Below are 19,679 nucleotides of genomic sequence, written 5' to 3'. Positions count from 1 at the left end.
AACTGGATCAGACAAAATTCAAAAGAAAAAATGGAAAATTAATATTCGTTTGAGAATTATACCTTCCACTAGGATAAAAAGTTTATATTTGCACACCTACGAATTGGGTATTATATTGTTCAAACCAAAGTTTTCTTGAACTTTCCCATGTAAATGACTAGATAATACTAGTGGCAAGGAAACAACATCAAACCATGTTTTTTTCTTCATTATGATACAATGTTAGACATTCAGATAATGTTCATTTTACTGGTTATTTTTTAATATTTTAGGAGACCAGTGACTGAAAAGTGTCAAAATCCCTGACTTTTATTGGTATCAGTGAATGTTGACATTTTCAAATGTTAGCAGAGTTAGCTTTTCGATCAGCAGCAGCACAGCAGATTGAGAGTGTGTGTGAGAGACTTTACCTCAGACCTTTACTACAATTACTGAGCCTTCAGACCTGGTAAAATAAGAAAAGCTTACATGATAGATAGGACAAGGGTTCTAGTTCTAACAAACTAGCTAGGCTAGAGATGCAAAGACCAGCCATGGTCTCTGACCTTATGCTACAGGTGAGAGACAAAGCAATGATGTCTCCTCTCCCTGAGGGATGGGGGGAAAAGCAGGAAGGAGAGTTGGAAGGTGTGGTTTAGCATCCCTGAGAGTATCAGTTTACATGAAGGAAGATTAGCAGATGAGCAAAGGACAGATACAGCCAAGCAACCTGGAGGACTTCTCTCTATCTCCCTTCAGACATGCTAACCCACCCAATTTGAGTTGCATTCCCACAATTCCAGCAGAGAAGGCACATTGGTCAATTGCCAAAACAATTATTTTTGGCATTTGGCAGTACATTTCAAGAGTGCCCTTGTGTAATGACCACATTTTATTTTCATTTTGATTATTTTATTGTCTATCAGTATCAACATTTACTGAGAAAGACTGATAAGGTAAGTGTCCCAAAGAAGCTTGATGATGGCAATCATTCCTGATATTTATACATTCAGGACCTACTTATGAGTAAATATGCACTCTATGGCTTCAGTCCTAAACACACTTACCTGGGAGTAAGCCATAGAGGGCTTACTTCTTAATCCATAGGATTGTACTGCAAATCTTCTTTAGGAGGAGCCATATAACTTAGTGATCAAATTTCCCTAGTTCAGTTACTGGCATCTCCAAGAAGCCCCCCCCCACACACATACATATTGAATGGTTTTTGGGGAAATGCTTTGCTTGTGGTCTTGCTGAGCCAAAGTCAGTCAAAGCAGAATAACTGAACTAAACAGAACAATAGCTTGACTCGGTGTAAGGCAGCTCTTTTGATTTAATAATTGGAGAAAACTCATCATATAGGTCTTTCTGGGCCAATTGGATGAAAAAGACCTGTGCTATGGACCCCGCATATGCAGCTTTTTAATTCACATACGTTCTCCCAAAGCCTTGGGATCATACCCATACTATGTCTCCCACACAATTCTACATGTATGCACATGTACATGTGCATGTTTGAAGAGGGGAGATAAAAGTGAGCTGAGGAAAAAGTGGGAGAAAGGAGAGGTGCATACACCCACAAGCTGTAGAGTTAAGGGAAGATGAAGTTTACATTGATTTGAGATAATCAGCTAGATCGTGGGCTGCAGGTCTCTAGCTGCATTTCTGCAGGCAAATCTTCTAGATACAAGAGGCACCAATGATATGAAAGCCAGCAAGATCCCTTCCAGCACTTCTGCTTGATAATTGGTGCAATATCATTTCAATTCATACTTTATAGTTCTTTGTGTGTGTGTAGATAGATTACTGGCATTTTTTTGACACAATTTTCTTTTAACACGCTTGGATGACTCATAACTGAAAAGAGCAACCACACTTTATTTGCTCTGTAGTGGTTACGCTGAAGCTCATTAAGCATCACTGCATCCAAGTGCACAGTGTTTTATGTAAACAAGACCTCTGAGGACCATATAGTTGTGTAACAAAGATGAAAAGGAAAGCAGCCGGCAAATGCTAGGACAAATTAATAATGCCCATGTCAAATTCTGAAAGAAAAAATCATTTGCTGTGCCATAATTGCATGTTTCAAAGTAGAACAAGAGAGAGGTTGCTAGCAGGCTGTTCATCTGGCGGGTGTGGGGCGGGTAACACACACAGAAGGTTAACTACTGATATTAAAAATGGGTCAGCTCTAGTTCTGAGACTCTTGTTCTGAAATTAGGATGTGCCACACTTGATAGTAAATAAAAGTTTAGGGAACTTTCACAAACTTCCTATGAAATTGGTTTTTCTTGCAGAAAAACTTTTAAAAGCCCTGGAAAGCAGGAATTGAAACCTCAGGCTGCCAGCTGTTTTCCAGACAAAGGATTCTCTGTCTTTAATAGCTGTTAGATTAAGAAAATGTGAACACATCACTGAGAAACTGTATCAAGAAAAGTTGGACCTAATTAATTTTTCTTTGACACAAGAGCCTCTGATAGGAAAGAAGCTGGCAACTCTTAAATTTTCTTTATTTCCCTCCCTTCCTTTTCAGTGTTCTTAGAATCCTAGAATTGGAGGGATCTTGTAGGCCAGCTAGTCCAATCCAACCCAACGCTCATTTTGAATTGTTGTTTATGTATTATACAGCTACGAGAGAGTACTATAGCCAGCATAGATTTTTCCATTCCGCAATGTTAAATTGAAAATACCCCCAAGCCATTCTGATCCTTCCCATAACCTCATTTTCAAACAAAACCTTACAAAACAAAGTCCTGAACTCAGAAACACTTGCTTAACCCTCTAAGTTTTCATGGTGATACGCAAAACAGTAAGATAGTATCGAGAGTTCAAAGTGTAAAACAAGAGAGAGAAAAACCAGACCCCTGTTGGACTTTTTTTCTGTCAAAGTTATCATAATTTGTTGAAATTAATTAAAAATCAGCCATGTTCACAGAGTACCTGTAATCATATTACTGACCTTGCCCCATACTCTGACCTTTATCTTATACAGTTTAAAAGTTAAAAAAATACCTGGCCGATTTTTAATTAATTTAAGAAATTTAGCATTGAATTCAATAAGCCAGGCATGCTCAGTAAGAACCAACAGTGTTCTAAAAGCCAGATTCACAGCTGCTGGGCCTGCCACATCAGAGGCCACACCCACACCAGACCTTTATTTCACTTTAGAACAGTCATGGCTTCTCTCAAAGAATCCTCAGAAGTGTAGTTTGTAAAGGGTACTGAGAGGAGACTCCTATTCCCCTGACAGAGCTCCAGTGGCTAGAGTGGTGTAACAGCTGCTCTGACTGAAGCTCTGTGAGGGGAACAGGACCTCCCCTAGCAACTCTCAGCATCCTTCACTAATTACAATTCCCAGGATTCTTTGGGAGAAGCCATGCCTGTCAAAAGTGAAATAAAGGTCTGGTGTGAAGGTGGACAGTGATAGCTTTGGTTTAAATTCTGGTGGGAGACTACATGTACCTGCTGTAGAATAAAAAGGTGGAGGAAACACTGAAAAACAATACTGTTCAAAAGGTTTTCCTTTTGGAAAGGAAAGGGGCTTTCTCTCTGCCCAGCGTCAACCTACCCAATCTCTTCCCCTCCCCCTTCGTGTCTCCTCCCCTTCCTACCCCTCCCCCAGGTCAGTTTCACCTATCCTAAGCATGATTGCACATGAGTAAATCCCACTGAACTCAATAAACATGCAAATGATCAAACCTGCCCTCCTCCTCCCCTCCTGCCTGTTCCCATCTCTCTCCTCCCCTCTGCCCTTCCTCCCCTCCCCCTGTGCTTCCTGCCCCTCCCTTTCCCATCCACTCATAGTCAGTTTCACCTGTCCTAAGCATGATTTCAGGGGAGTAAATCCCACTAAATTCAATAAGCATGCAAATGATCAATCCATTCTCAGCAAACTTGCACAGGATCCCATTTCTTACCTCCCAAATTAAAAAGCAGAGAAATTCACTAATAGGCAAAAAACGTTGTGGTTTAAGAACTTACCTATAGCTAACAGATATTCTTCCAAGCTACACAGGAAGTGGATTGGACTGTGAAAGGCCAGCCCAAATTGTGTCTGCATTTTGACAAATTTGTAGGGCATTACAATATCTCAGAGGTCAGGTCTCCTGCTCCTCTGGTGTATTCACTATAGCTGCCCAATTTCCCTGCTTTTAAAAGTTTGATAGAAATATCTGTTGGCTATAGGTACGTTCTTAAACTGCAAGGGGTTTTTGCTTATTAGTGAATTGTATTTTATTTTGTCAAGTTGTTTTAAGATTTTTTTTTTACTGTATTCATTAATTGGCAAAAACCAAGGGACCTGTGACTGATAATGTGACTGATAATGAAATCAATAATAAATAATCATCAAATTCTCTGCTCGAGCCTTCCCCAACCTGATGTCCTGCAAATGTTTTGGACTACGACTCCCATCAGCCCCAATCAGTGTGGCCAGTGGTTAAGGCTGTTTGGGGAAAACATCTGGAGGTACATAGCAGAAGAAGCCTTCTGTGCTTGATGCAGGAAATCCAAAGCCAGAGCATCGCAAAGAAATGGCTGTCCAGTCTCTGCTTGATGACATCCAGTTAGGGAGCATCTACCATCCTTCTAGGTAATCAACACCATTGTCAAATTAACTGCTCTTACAGACAAGAAGTATCTCTTAATTGTTCAGTTGAAATCTATTGCCCTGTAACCTAATATGTTTTTTAGATCTAGCCGTGCCCTCTGCAACAGCAGAGAACATCTTTGCCTTGAATATATGAGAAGTACTTGAAGAGTTGTTTTTGGTTGTTTTTACTGATTTTATTTTTATATGTTGTACTACTTGAAAGTGTGGATTATTAATACATAAATAAAAATAAAAAAGAGGTATCCTTTTCCCCTTCAATCTTCTCTTCTCCAGACTTAATATACCCAGCTCCTTCAACATTTCCTTATCAGTTATTTATCATACAGCTGATAACCATCTTTACTGACCTCTGCTGAATCCGCTTCAACTTGATTATGCAGTTGTTTAAAATGTCTCTTGAGTAGCCATTTTAATGATTGTTTTGTATTGTTTTTCAATGTTTTCAATGTTTTTTTGTTGCCGTACACTGCCCTGATGTATTGTGTTAAGGTGGCATATAAATACATTCATAAATAAAACAATAAAAGTGTTTAAAAACTTGTGGGGGAACATTTCAACCTCCCAGGACACTCTGAGTCTCCCAGGACACTCACTGACCTTAAAGTGGCTATTCTTGAACAAAACAACTTCAAAGGGAAACTGCAAGGTAAACCACTGAATTCAAGAGATTCAGTGTTATTAGCTGTGGCTTGAATTGGGACAAAGGGTTTTTGTCACTCTTACATGTCTTAATTAGCTTATCAATACCAGCATGTCTGTATTATCAACAACTGCCTTGTGAATGACCACTACTAATAACATAATTATCACTGTCTGTACTTTCTGTTCTAAAAATATAAACGGATGAGAAGATGCATTCAGTGTCATACACAGAAGTAAGAACATAAGAAGAACCTGCTGGATCAGGCCAAAAGCCTATCTAGCCCAGCATCCTGTCCTCACAAGCAGATGCCGATGGGAAGCCGGCAAAAAGGACCTGAATGCAACAGCACTCTTCCTGCTTGAATCATAGAATCATAGAGTTGGAAGGGGCCTATAAGGTCATCAAGTCCAACCCCCTCCTCAATGCAGGAATATAAATTAAAGCAGCTGCCTCTTGAAGGCCTCCAGTGTTGGAGAACCCACCACCACCCTAGCTAATTGGTTTCACTATTATACCGCTCTAACAGTTAGTACGTTTTTCCTGATGTTCAGTTGAAATCTGGGTTCCTGTAAAGACCATTTTTCCGTGTCCTGCACTCTAGGATGATCAAGAAAAGATTCTGGCTCTCTGTGTGACAACCTTTCAAGTACTTGCCTAGTGCTATCATATCTCCCTTCAATCTTCTCTTCTCAAGGCTAAACATGCCCAGTTCTTTCAGTCTCTCCTCAAAAGGCTTTGTTTCCAGTCCCCTGATCATCCTTGTTGCCCTTCTCTGAACCTATTAAAGTTTGTCTGCATCCTTCCTAAAGTGTGGTGTGCAGAACTGGATGCAGTACCCAAGATGAGACCTAACTGGTGCTGAAAAGAGGGGACCTAGTACTTCATACAATTTGGAAACTATACTTCTGTTAATTCAGCCTAAAGTAGTATTTTTTGCAGCCAGATTGCACTGTTGGCTTATTTTCAGCTTGTCATCAATAACAATCCTAAGATCCTTCTCGCATGTGGTATTGCTGAACCAAGTATCCCCCATCTTATAACTGTGCATTTGGTTTCTTTTTCCTAGTTGTAGAACTTTGCACTTAACCCTGTTAAATTTCATTCTGTTGTTTTCAGCCCAATTTCCCAGCCTATCAAGATCACATTGAATTTTGTTTCTGTCCTGTCCGCTGCATGTCACACATGCTTGCCAACTGAGGGTCTTGCCCTTAAGTAACTGAGGCCGGCACAGCCTCTCCGCTGCATGTCATCCATGCTTGCCAACTGAGGGTCTTGCCCTTAAGTAACTGAGGCCAGCACAGCCTCATCGCTGCATGTCACACATGCTTGCCAACTGAGGGTCTTGACCTGAAGTAATTGAGGCCGTCACAGCCTTTCTAGCTGCATGTCGTCACATGCCGGTGATCTGAGGGCCTTGCCTCAAGTAACTGAGGCCACTCCCACCCGGGGGAAGGACCACCACTTGCGAACCCATCCATACTGAATTATGCTGGAACAAAGTGGGTAGGAGCCCATCGAAATGCATTCCTCTCCGGGCAAGCCACTGTAGTGCAGCCCATTGACCGAGGCCCAACTGTGAGCCCATGCTCAATTTCGAGGCCCTCCAGGCTGCCCAGAAGCCCATGCTGTGGCCGCCTATTAGGATGCGTGTCTGCTCCGTCTCCATCCAGCAACCTGTTAAATAATTATAACTTGTTAGGCTTTGAAATTCCCAGGCCCTCTAAAAGGGGTGAATATAGCCCTTATAAACCTGAGGACCAGCGTCCAACAGCCTGCACCTTTGCCTGGGAAAACCCCTAACCTGCTGCCGTAGAAGCAGCTCCAAGTCCAAGAGTGGATATCAAACTCTGATCGGTCATGCCCTAGACCTGTAAAAGCCTGCTTTGTGAGCACCCAAAACTAGCATTTTGTGAGGGGGTCCTCACTTGTATGGGGGAATAAATATCCTTCTCCAGATGCCGCTGGCCAATGTACGGTCAGCCCCATACACCTCTGGTCCATCTTAGACCTTCTCAATTGTATACAGGTACAACCCCCCTTCCATGTAGATGTCTGATAGCTGGAGGGCACGTCGAGACGGGTCTCACTTGGATCTAGCCATCACCTTACCTATCCGAAAAGCTCCAAAAAAACAGCGTAAGGGCTACTGCCTGGAATAGTCTGGCTTCACAGCTGGAGGGCATACTGTATTCCCACTGGCTCACCATACCCAATAAAATGTCCAGTGAAAAAGGGGGGGCGACAGGGATAGGGAAAAACCACCAGCTTAGCTATGAAGGAAAGTCCCGCCAGCTTACCTTGAGGTGCTTGGACTAACAGGCCCCTTCTCCTGCCATCCACTGGGAATTTCAACAGGTGACTCAACGGAAAAGGCCATTCTGGCACATAGTCCTTGCCGGCCCAGAATTCCTGAATTGCCCTACCTGCTCTGTGGTAGCTGGCGAGCGTGCCGGGGGAAATGGAATCTACAGGAATTCGAGTGCGCAGTTCACAGGAATAGGCCATCTTTGCACAGCCTCTGCAGCCCTTTCTGCATTCTGATAGCTGGCGATCACACTAGGACAATGGATAGGCTTATGGGGCAGATCATCCCTACTCCCAGCTGTCAAGGGAATCCCCAGGTACATAGCCATACTATAAGCTGTGACCTCAGGTGCTAACATGCATCCCAAAATCTGCCATACCCCTGAACAGCCAATCACACAGATAGTGCCCCACTACTTCTGGGCCCACATGTCTCCTGATTGCTCCCTCCCAGAAGAATCTGAAGCACTCCATGTAAGAAATATAGCAGTCCATAGGCAATGTTCTGCCACATAAATGCATAAAGCACCTCTGCCACATGCGCGCACCATGTTAAATGAAGTGTAGCGCATGGTACCTAGACTATCAGGTATGAACCACTTACAGCCGAACCCCTTCAGTAAGACTGGTGGTGAATCAGGTGTAATTTGCATCTTTACACTCTGTCCCTGGCAAATTACTGCCATAACGAAAACAGATCAAAGATTGTAGGCCATGAAGGCCAGCCTGGAGTTGGAGGCCATAAAGGCCAGTCGGGAGTTGGAGTATGGGACTAGTGTTATAAACAATACGCCCCAGTCCCTTTTAGGGATTCTGGTAGCTTGGATCCGCTCCCAATACTCACCCAATAGAGCTCAAGAACGAACGAAACAAGATGGAGGATAGAGTATATTTATTTCTAACACGTGCACGTGGAGAAGGGCCAAGCCAGTTCTGACAAACTCTGTTGTGTTGGCCTTTTTATAAGCTTTGTTTTACTAATTATTCATGCATCAATATCATCATAACTACTACATCATAACTACATCATTCATCCATGCCCATTTCCTTCTAATAACCATATTTAGAAGTTGTTTTTCCAAACTTGTTATGTTCATATTGACCTTGTACATGTGCAACATAGTCTAGTCTGATACTTTCTTCGACACAGGTGCATTTGCAACTAAAAGCCTGTGAGAACACAGTTATCTATTTTGCAGACACAGCTTTGCACAAACAATGATTCTTCAATTCAGCAAATTAGCATTTCTCTTTCCACACACACAAGTAACTTAACTGTCAGCATTTTAGCACAAGCAAGGTGATTCCCAGTTCATTTCTACTATGAATTCAAAGCAGGCCTAATATTTCTTTTTACTTTAACCATGCAAAGAAAGCTAATTAAACAAAATATGTTATTAATTCAGACAAGTAGAATTCAGTGTCACAATTCCTCCCTTAGAAGCTTTTTGATATTTATATCATATAGCTTCTTCAGTCTGAATCACTTGTTGATACATAATTCTACCATACATTTGCATGCTACTTTTAGTTACTGCATTATCTATTATGCTATGAATACCATTCATGATTACAGGCATTAGGCAAGGTAAAAGCATACATCCCATTAAAATCAAAAGAACCAATACAATCATTGTCTTCATTCCTCCAAACCAATTGAACCAACTTCCCCAAGCTCCAAGATTTATTCCTTCCCAAGTTTGTACTGGGACATAAGCAAGCTTTTTGATTTTATTAGCAATGTCTTTTACTACATTGCCGTTGTCATCAATTTTCACACAACATTCTGTCAAATTAAGGAGTCCGCAGACACCTCCTTCTTTGGCTAACAAATAATCCAAGGCCAGTCGGTTTTGAAGTATCGCTTCTCTCATTTGAGTTGATTGATCAGCAAGCAAGGTTAAAGCTTCAGCTGTTTGATTGGTTATTATCTCTATTACTGCCTGAAGTCTAATAAGGCGATTCAAAATATATATTGGGCCACGGTATCCCGCTGAACCATCTTGTGCCCATGAAGCAGGATCATAATGTTCAATGATCCTTTCTGGAGGCCAAGTGTCTCTCCAACCATTATCTTGGCCTTTTGTTAAAGAAAGATCAAGTGCCCTTTTCTTTCTTTCAGACTGTTCTCCATCAAACACTGGAACTAAAGGATTTAAGTTTCCACTTTTTATGGTATACATTGGCTGTATGATTCCAACATAACAAATGCCAGTCCACTTTAAGGGCAGGATTGCATAAGCCTTTTGACCACAAATCCAATAATGTCCTTTTAATGCTGGCATAGTACCGTTATGTAGAATTGAGGAAGCTTTATTATAAGGAATGTAGTAGGTATCTTTTGATCCAAGAGGGCCTGTAACAATACGGTATCCTTTTCCCAAAATAAAACTACATTTCCATAATTGAGATTCATTTCTGTAGGTGCATTTGGTATCGTTATTGGTTTGATTCCATACTGCCCAATAATTCTGAAATCCCATGATCACAGTTCCATTAAGGTGCTTCCATAGCCAACCTTGATCTTTTAAGATGGTAGGAATCGTTAGATTCCTTTCTTGGCAATCACTCAATTGAACATCTGTGTAAGGATCTGAACATTTAAACCTACATGAACTCCGATTACGTGCACCAGGAATGCATGAGCACCATGTTCCATTTTCGAGTTGGATGTGTGTATTATTCCATCGGGAAACAAATCTAGTACAGTTTGTAACTGGACAATTACCAATGGAACAGTATTTACGCCATCCCAATGTCCAATTACATTTACTGGCCCCAACATATTTGCCTCTCGAAATATTCTGTTGGAGACAATATTTGCCCAAACTTGATTTGTACAACTCCCATTCATGTGGCTCTGTCCAGGTGCTTAAATTAACATGCACTTCACTTTTATTACTCAAGAGCCATCGGGATGCAAGAGGAAATCCAATCCATGGCCATTTTAGAAATCCTTTTGGACTTCCACAGATCCAACAATTTGTAAGGTTAAACCCTTTAGCTACTTCTTGAGCGAGTTCAACAAACACATTTTCCCCTTTTTTCTTCTGGAATGGGCTCCTTTGATCTCTACATATTCTCGCTTCTTGAGTGGAAAAAGGAGTTGGGAAGCAGATATATACCACAAATAAAGAAGTGAGACACAAAATAGTACCAAGGATAGGCTTAAAGCCCAGAGAATTAATATCTGCTGAGTTTCTTCCCATTTTGACATGAGATACAATTTAGGCCACAAATCTAGTACACAAATCTAATACCACTGTTTGGAATTCTGTGATTCACCCAAGTCCGAACCACTGTATGCCACTGATATTGTCTATCAAGACGTGAACCAATTAAAGGTGGTCATTTTTGAATTACTACCACAGGGACTCGAAGATACCTTTGATAGTTTCTTTCATCTCTTGCAGCTATTATTGCAATTAATGGGGAAGGTGGAACACTTCCTCCCATTGACTTAAGGGTCTTGATCAAGGACGTAGCGACCTGCCCTTACACGCCACACTCGTCGTCGGTGTGTGAGATTTGCTTCTATAATACCATGATAATAATGCTGTCTAGGACCTTTTGGTATATCGGCAATCAATGGAACACGGGGCAAAATAACTTTTACTCTATCACGTCCCCAAGTTTGCAAATCTTCGAATCTCCAATTTACAGTGTACGCTTCCGGTGGCAATGTTGGTGGAGACCCTCCCATTTACCACTTCAGACGTACAGTCCTGAGGTCAATATCGGGTGTAAGAAAAGAATTCAGAAAGGCTCGAGCAATGTTATGTAGATGTTCTTTTCTATTATTGGAACCTTTCTCCCATACAATCTCAGTCCTTCTGTTTCTTCAACTTGAGCTTCAGGTTGAAACCCGGTATGGTTTCTGATAACCACTTTTCTTCAGGAGTCTGATCCTTCACCTCTCCAGGTGGGGAGTCCTTGGCTACTCCCTTCACTGGTTCCTGGGTAATTGTAGGTTCTGCTTTCTTTATCCTGCTGGCATGGACCCACCGCTTATGGCCTACGAGCTTTACTGCCGATTCGGTAATCAAAATGATCTGCTCCGGGGGTCCCCACATAGGCTGCAAAGGCTCTTGCTTCCACTTCCGAACTCGTACCCAATCTCCTGGTTGGTATTGGTGAATGGCCACATCCAAGGGTAACCTCTGAAACTCACGATTATGCCTGTGAATAGAAGACAAGACACCCTGCAAGGCAGTAACATATTCCAATAACTGTCTGTTTCCCAATTCCCCATTAATTTCTGTCTGGGGCCCAGGCTCAATGGGAGGTCTGCCAAACAGTGACTCAAAAGGAGTCAGTTTTGTTTTTCCCCTGGGAGTGTTTCTCATGATAGTCAAAGCCAAAGGTAATGCTGTTATCCAATTTAGCTTAGTCTCTTGGCAAAGTTTAGTCAACAAAGTCTTAACCGTCCGGTTAGCATGTTCAACTTGACCGGATGATTGTGGTCTCCATGGAGTATGGAGGTTCCACCTGAATCCCAGGGCCGCACTTACAGCACAAATTATCTTGCTCACAAAGTGTGGGCCTTGGTCTGACTCAAATGTCTCTGGCATAGAATATCTTGGAAAGATTTCCTTCAACAGTATCTTTGCTACTGTAATTGCTGTTGCTGTTCGCGTGGGAAAGGCCTCTATCCATCCTGTCAATTGATCTATTATAACTAGCAGGTACTTATACCCTGCACATCTTGGCAATTCTGCAAAGTCTATTTGTAATCACTGGAAAGGATAGTAGGCCCATGGTCTTCCTCCCATTGCTGGCGGTGGCTTTGGAGCAGGATTAGTTGCTGCGCAGATAGTACATCCATATACTGCCCGCTTGGTCTCTTCATATAATCCAGGTGCAACCACTTGTCTAATTAAAAGATCCCCTAAAGCATTGCCTCCAAGATGAGTCTGTTTATGAGTCTCTAATACAAGAGCTCGAAGCACTGCCTTTGGGACAAAGATTAATCCTGTAGGTAATTGCCACCAACCATTGGATAACTTTTGAGCCCCATACTGTATTGCAGCATCTTCTTCCTTTTTAGAATATTGAGGGATCAACTCTCTCCATGGGATCATGATGCTCATTAAATTCTTCTCCAACGGCTGTCCACTCAATGCTGCTTCCTTTGCTGCCTCATCCGCTTGGTGATTCCCCTTTCGCCTAGCTGAATCTGATTCTTTTCCATGGGCTTTCACATGAATAACAGCTACCTTTTTTGGCAATTGAACACATTCCAAAAATTCCTTTATCAACTGTTGATGCTCAATCCTGTGTCCATCACTTTTAATAAAGCCTCTTTCCTTCCACAACATAGCGAAGGCATGTGCAGTTTGGAATACATACTTGGAATCAGTATATATATTTCCTTCTTGTTGATTCAATTCTTTCAGGGCCTCTATGGCTGCGGCCAGTTCCGCCATCTGGGCTGAATAGGTAGATGGTAATTTAACGCTCTTTATAGGCTTCAGGTCCTCACACACGGCGTAGCCTGCATACCGTTGTCCATCTATTACCTTCGAACTTCCATCCACATATAAATGTCGTCCTGCTATTGGCTGATCAGTCAAATCTACTCGAGGTTTCAATGAACATTCTAGTGTCTGGATACAATCATGTATTAATTCTCCTGGTTGGGGCAGTAGTGTTGCTGGATTCAAAGTATTACAAGCTTTCAGATGTAAGCCTTGTCATCCTAGCAGCTGCTGTTCATACTGGGTAAGCCTACTTGGGCTAAGAACCTTAGCTGCCTTCTCTCCCAGGATTCTTTTCAAATCATGAGGTCCTAGTACTTCTACAGGAGCTCCCATCATGATCTTTTCAGCTTTCTTCAAAAGAATTCCTGTAGCTGCCACAATTCGCAGACATGCTGGCCATCCTCTTGCTACAGGATCCAATTGAGATGAATAGTAGCCCACAGGTAAATGGTCAGGACCCCACTGCTGTGTCAAAACTCCACTCGCAGTTCCCTTGTTTTCTGAAACATAAAGTCTATATGGTTTAAGCCCATCTGGTAAGGCTAAAGCTGGTGCTTTCTGCAAAGCTTGTTTGATATCTTCAAAAGCTTGGTGACATTCTTTAGTCCATTTCCAATCTGTTTCCTTCTTCAATAACTCATACAAAGGAATGGCATAGCTACTGTAGTTTGGTATCCATTGTCGACAAAAGCCAGCCAAACCCAAAAATGATCGTAGTTCCCTAACATTTGGTGGTGGTGGTAAACCACAGATCGCTGTCCGCCTTTCAGTTGACAACATCCGTCCCTCCTGTGATAGTTGGTATCCTAGGTACGTTACTTTCTTCTGGTTCCATTGTACCTTATCCTTGGACACTCGATATCCACAGGCATGCAAATGATTCAATAGGCTCACAGCGTCTTGTTCATTGCTCCTCTTATCTGGGCTACAAATCAAGAGATCATCCACGTAGACCAGCAATGCTGACTTTGGTTGTCGTTTATACCAAGGTCCCAAGTCCTTCTGTAATGCCTTAGTAAATTCAGATGGGGAACTGATAAACCCTTGAGGTAACACAGACCAGGTTAGCTGACACTGTCGATGATCAACTGGATCTTCCCATTGGAATGCAAAAAGGTCTTGACTATCTTCATGAAGAGGTATTGAAAAGAATGCATCCTTTAAATAAATCACAGTAAATCGGGTAGTATCGCCAGGTACATGAGCCAACAGAGTATGTGGGTTTGGCACTACTGGAACATCTTCTAAAACTTTTTCATTGATAGTTCGCAAGTCTTGCACCATCCTATACTGTCCTGGGCGGCCTTCCTTGGGAACTCCAAATATGGGGGTATTATGAGGACTAGTTGTTTGATGTAACCATTGATAATGAATAAAGTCCGTTACTAGTTCCTTCAAACTCAGGCGTACTTCCAGCTTCAAAGGAAATTGACGTACTGGAGTTGGGCCTACCCCAGGCTTCAATCTGACCTTTACTGGTTCAGCATTGACCGCATGAGCAGGATTATTCTTTCTGGCCCAAATATCAGGATGGATCCCCTCCGGAGGCTCCCACTGTTGTTTCTCTTTAACTTCTGGCTCCCCCCTTAGGATCATTTGGAAAGCGCATTCTTGTTGCTTTGGTATCTTCACTTCCAAAGTTTTTCCTTTAAATATAATTTGGGCTTGAAGCTTTGCTAGAAGATCCCTTCCAAATATTGCAATAGGGCAATCATCCGAAACCAAAAACTGATGTGTAAAATATTGTTGCTTATCTTCTCTTCCTGGAAGGTGTACCTGGATGGGTTGGGACAAAGGGACTCGATGACGGTGTCCTTCTATTCCCATTACATCTTTGGTTTCTTTAGTGAGGGTCAAGGGTAGACGGGACATTGCTCGTGGAATCATAGAGAAGGCCGCTCCTGTATCTACTAGTCCTTGGATCGCTGAATTATTCAGGGTAAGGGACACATATGGTTCTTCCCGCGAGCCGCCCTCATATCCTGTCCATCTTCATTCTGATTCCTCCTGTTCCCCTTTGGCAGCCATCATCCGCTGATAGGGTGGATTTGAATCACGTGGGCCTCCCCGTCCATCTTGGCGAGGTCTAGGTACCTCCTTATTTCTACAGTCTTTTGCCCAATGGCCTTTCTTCAAACACCTCGCACACTGGTCCTTCTCCAATCTCCTCCGTGGCCCTCTTGGCTTATCCGTTTGGTTTACACTAACCACTGCCGCAATCAAGTCGCACTGCTTTTCAAGCATGCTACATTGCTTTTTCATTAGCTTTCCTTCTTCCTTAGTTCATCCCTGTTTACATAAACCTTGAACGCAATGTCCATTATTTGTCCCAGTCTCATACCCATCACCCCTTCCACCTTCTGCAACTTCTTCTGAATATCTGAAGAACTTTGGCCAATAAACAAGGAAATTAAAAGCCGTTGATTTTCATCCGCCTCTGGATTAAGAGTGGTAAACCTTCGCATAGCTGTGGTAAGGCGATTAAGAAAAGAAGAGGGAGTTTCCTCTTTCTCTTGATGGATTTCATATATCTTTGCCACATTCATTGGCTTAGGAATGGCATGCTTAAGTCCATGTAATATTAGTCTTTTATATCTAGTAATCTCAGGGGCTCCTATTCCTGGAGTTTGAATCCATCTACGAGGTTCTTGTGTTGGTAAAACATGTACTGGGGCTAAACCAGGTGCATTGCCACCTTGTCTCTGCTCTTCCAATGCAAGAGCCGTGGCCTGAGAAAGTACTAATGACTTTTCTTCTGAACTGAGAAGGGTATTCATCAATGTCTGAATATCAGCCCAAGTAGGGTGGTGGCTAGCAAAAATAGTCTCCCATAATTGGCAATGTTTATCTTGGTCTTCTCTCTGGCCTGGCGTCTGATTCTTCCAATTATATAGATCAGAAGTGGTAAAGGGCACATGTACATAAGCAACTTGTCCCTGGCCATCTAACATCTCTCGCATTGGTGCCATAAGGTGAGAGGCATCGGCCAAAATATCTTCTGATGCCAGACTATTTCTCCCTTCATCTCTACTTATGGGAGTGGAGCTATATGTGCGCCCACTCCGCAAGGTATGTCCATCCATTCTTTGATTTTCCCTTCTAACTTCGTCAATCATCTGGAGACGTGGGTCAATCATTTGGGGCGAGGCTCCTAAATTCTGGCTTTGTCACACAGAATAAGCATAACGATCCAAAATATCATATTCTTGTCTTATGCGCCTTAAAGATTGACTTAAATCCTGGAACGTCACTGCAGTTCCAGACGAAGTTCCAGCAATAGGTGATTGACTTAAATCTTGTTCCATTGCTGTACTTCCAGAAGAAGGGGTTCCAAAACTAGTGGACTGGGTCTGCTGAACAATAGACTGTTGATACGTTGGGGGCTGTACTTGAGCTGATGGCACAGCCTGAACTGATGATTCAGCCTGAGCTTGGGCAGGTGGCCCAATTTGGGCTGGTGGCAATTGGACCGCCTGTGGTGGCTGAATTCCCTGTGGTGGCGCTAGTAATGCTGGTGGTGCTGGCAAAGGAATGGCCGGAGGTGGGGCCGTAGGCGAAACCAGCCATTCTTCTTCTTCTGCCTGAAGAACTGGGGGTTTTATTTCCAATTTCTTTCCCTTATTAATTTGGCATTGAGCCAAAGCCATTTCCAGCGCACACTCTGAAGGTGGGTCTAGGCAGATGATTCTCCACCCCCTAGCATACCACCACGATGTTAACTCGTCTGGCAGCATGTCAAAAAGGGTGGCTTCCAACTGCCGAGCCCTTGTAATGTTAAACGTTCCTCCCAGTGGCCAATCAATACCCAGCTCCACCCATGCTTCATTACAAAACATTGACAACTGCTCTTCATTCGGGACCGGCCCTCCAGAAGAGACAACACTTTTCTTAAACTCAGAGAAATTTTGCAAAATACATTCAAGGGGGGTCATTTTCCAATCGCCCTTTTTCTTCTGACTCTTTCCAAACCCTTTCTTCTCTTCCTTCTGTCCTATCTTATCTGTCTTTCCCTGTTTTGAAGCACTCTGCCCCATGTTCCCTGTCCAGTCCTATCTGCCCTTTGCAGATGACGTATGACTTTTGGGGGTAGCCTCTCTGTCTACCTGGGGGAATGTCTGAGACAAAACAACAGACAGATAACGTTCCGATGCACCCTTCCCCTCCCGTGTCCAAATGACACCCGGGTAGCCTCTCTGTCTAGGTAGCCTCTCCGTCTACCCTGGGGAGATGCCTAACACGGAACAACGGACAAATGACGTACAACACTTGCTTCCCGGTTTTCGCGGCCCTTCTCCTCGCGGAGGTAGGGAAACACGCTACTCACGGTCCTCACTCGCTTCAGGGTAAACCTCGGAGGATAAGCCCTGTCTCATACACACACTTTCGCACACTACTCTCTTCACACTTAAGCCCAATGAGCTCTTACCCCTTTCAAAGAGACGTTGGAACGTTGAAACCCTCTGCTCTTCTCCAATCCTCTCCAACCTTGTTTCAATTTAAAAGGGAGTCATCATGGCAATACCTCGTCGCCCCAATCCGCTCCCACAGACTTGGGCAGGCTGAATATAGCCTGGAGCGCTCTTCCCAACCCCTGCAGGGACCACGTCCAAGGCAACGAGGAATGCCAACAAAATGAGTCCCGGCGGAGTCACGCCAAATTGTTATAAACAATACGCCCCAGTCCCTTTTAGGGATTCTGGTAGCTTGGATCCGCTCCCAATACTCACCCAATAGAGCTCAAGAACGAACGAAACAAGATGGAGGATAGAGTATATTTATTTCTAACACGTGCACGTGGAGAAGGGCCAAGCCAGTTCTGACAAACTCTGTTGTGTTGGCCTTTTTATAAGCTTTGTTTTACTAATTATTCATGCATCAATATCATCACAACTACATCATAACTACATCATTCATCCGTGCCCATTTCCTTCTAATAACCATATTTAGAAGTTGTTTTTCCAAACTTGTTATGTTCATATTGACCTTGTACATGTGCAACATAGTCTAGTCTGATACTTTCTTCGACACAGGTGCATTTGCAACTAAAAGCCTGTGAGAACACAGTTATCTATTTTGCAGACACAGCTTTGCACAAACAATGATTCTTCAATTCAGCAAATTAGCATTTCTCTTTCCACACACACAAGTAACTTAACTGTCAGCATTTTAGCACAAGTAAGGTGATTCCCAGTTCATTTCTACTATGAATTCAAAGCAGGCCTAATATTTCTTTTTACTTTAACCATGCAAAGAAAGCTAATTAAACAAAATATGTTATTAATTCAGACAAGTAGAATTCAGTGTCACACTAGGAAACCAAAAGGAAAACACCATAACACAGACAAACCTTCCCTTAAACCGGGTAGCCAGCAAGCAAAGTTCGTAGTACCTTGAGTCTAACCGGGGAGGGACACATGTCCTTGAGCAGCTTATGCTGGGGGCTTCTTCTTACCCCTTTGTCTCTTGTCTCCTATCTCACTGTTGCATATATCCGTCTGCAAAAGGGAAGGAAATCATTTATGAGTAAGTACACTTTACCAACTACTAGTTCATTGCAGCGAACCCAGTTCCCTTAAAGCAGAGACTTCAGGTAATTGTTATCAAAAATCCCAACAAAGAAAGTTTTTGTTATTGTTGTGAAGTCATCAGGAAAGGGTAAAGAGTCTGCCTGGATCTTAAAATGCAGCCTCTGTGTCAAAAACAGAGTCTAATCTTCCATCAAGGCAGCCCCTGTTTCAGTAAAGTCCAAGATCTTGGAAATGAGGATAAGATCCTGATAAGTGATCTGTCTTTCCTCTTTATCGTTATCCACCCATCCAGCCACACTATCATCTGCGAGACCTGCAATTCCCTGCAGAACTTTGCATGTCCTTCTGTAAATATAACAAATGTCATATGCTTTGTTTTTGATATGAGACCAAATTCAAATAACTGCAACTTCTGACTCAGAGTTAACAAAGAATGTGTAACTGACACTTGGAAAAGGATCACTGTCACCTAAGTAGTGGTTGTGATTTAGACATTTCCCAGCAAACCCTGTCATCTGTGCACACCATTAGTATCCAAATATGAAAGGCCCAAAAGGCTCACCTGGCCCCTCAAAGGCCACATGTAATATAATAATAGAATTAACTAACATAAGAAGAACATAAGAAGAGCCTGCTGGATCAGGCCAGTGGCCCATCTAGTCCAGCATCCTGTTCTCACAGTGGCCAACCAGGTGCCTGGGGGAAGCCCGCAAGCAGGACCCGAGTGCAAGAACACTCTCCCCTCCTGAGGCTTCCGGCAACTGGTTTTCAGAAGCATGCTGCCTCTGACTAGGGTGGCACAGCACAGCCATCACGGCTACCTCAACCTACTATATTCCTGGGCCTAGCAGGAAGTCAGAAGCCTAACCAAAGAGCTCCACCACCCCCAAGCGACCACCCTGTAATAAAATTAATAGAATAAAGTACCTTGAACTTAATATAGGCCCGAGTCAAGCAAAGGCCGCAAGCCTAACCAAAGAACCCTTCACAACGGCCAAGAGAGGCTGCCAAGGCCTCACCCGCATCCTTCACTGTCTTGCACCCCCTACCTAGGCTGAACTCACACCCAGCCTTGGCAACCAAAGGGGGGTAAATAGGGCCTGTTGAGACTAGAAAGGCTTGTGCAGCCTCCT

The sequence above is a fragment of the Rhineura floridana genome, chromosome 9 (assembly GCF_030035675.1).
Source record: "Rhineura floridana isolate rRhiFlo1 chromosome 9, rRhiFlo1.hap2, whole genome shotgun sequence".
NCBI lineage: Eukaryota > Metazoa > Chordata > Lepidosauria > Squamata > Rhineuridae > Rhineura > Rhineura floridana.
The sequence above is the reverse complement of the archived record's forward strand: the minus strand, read 5'-3'. Positions refer to the sequence as shown.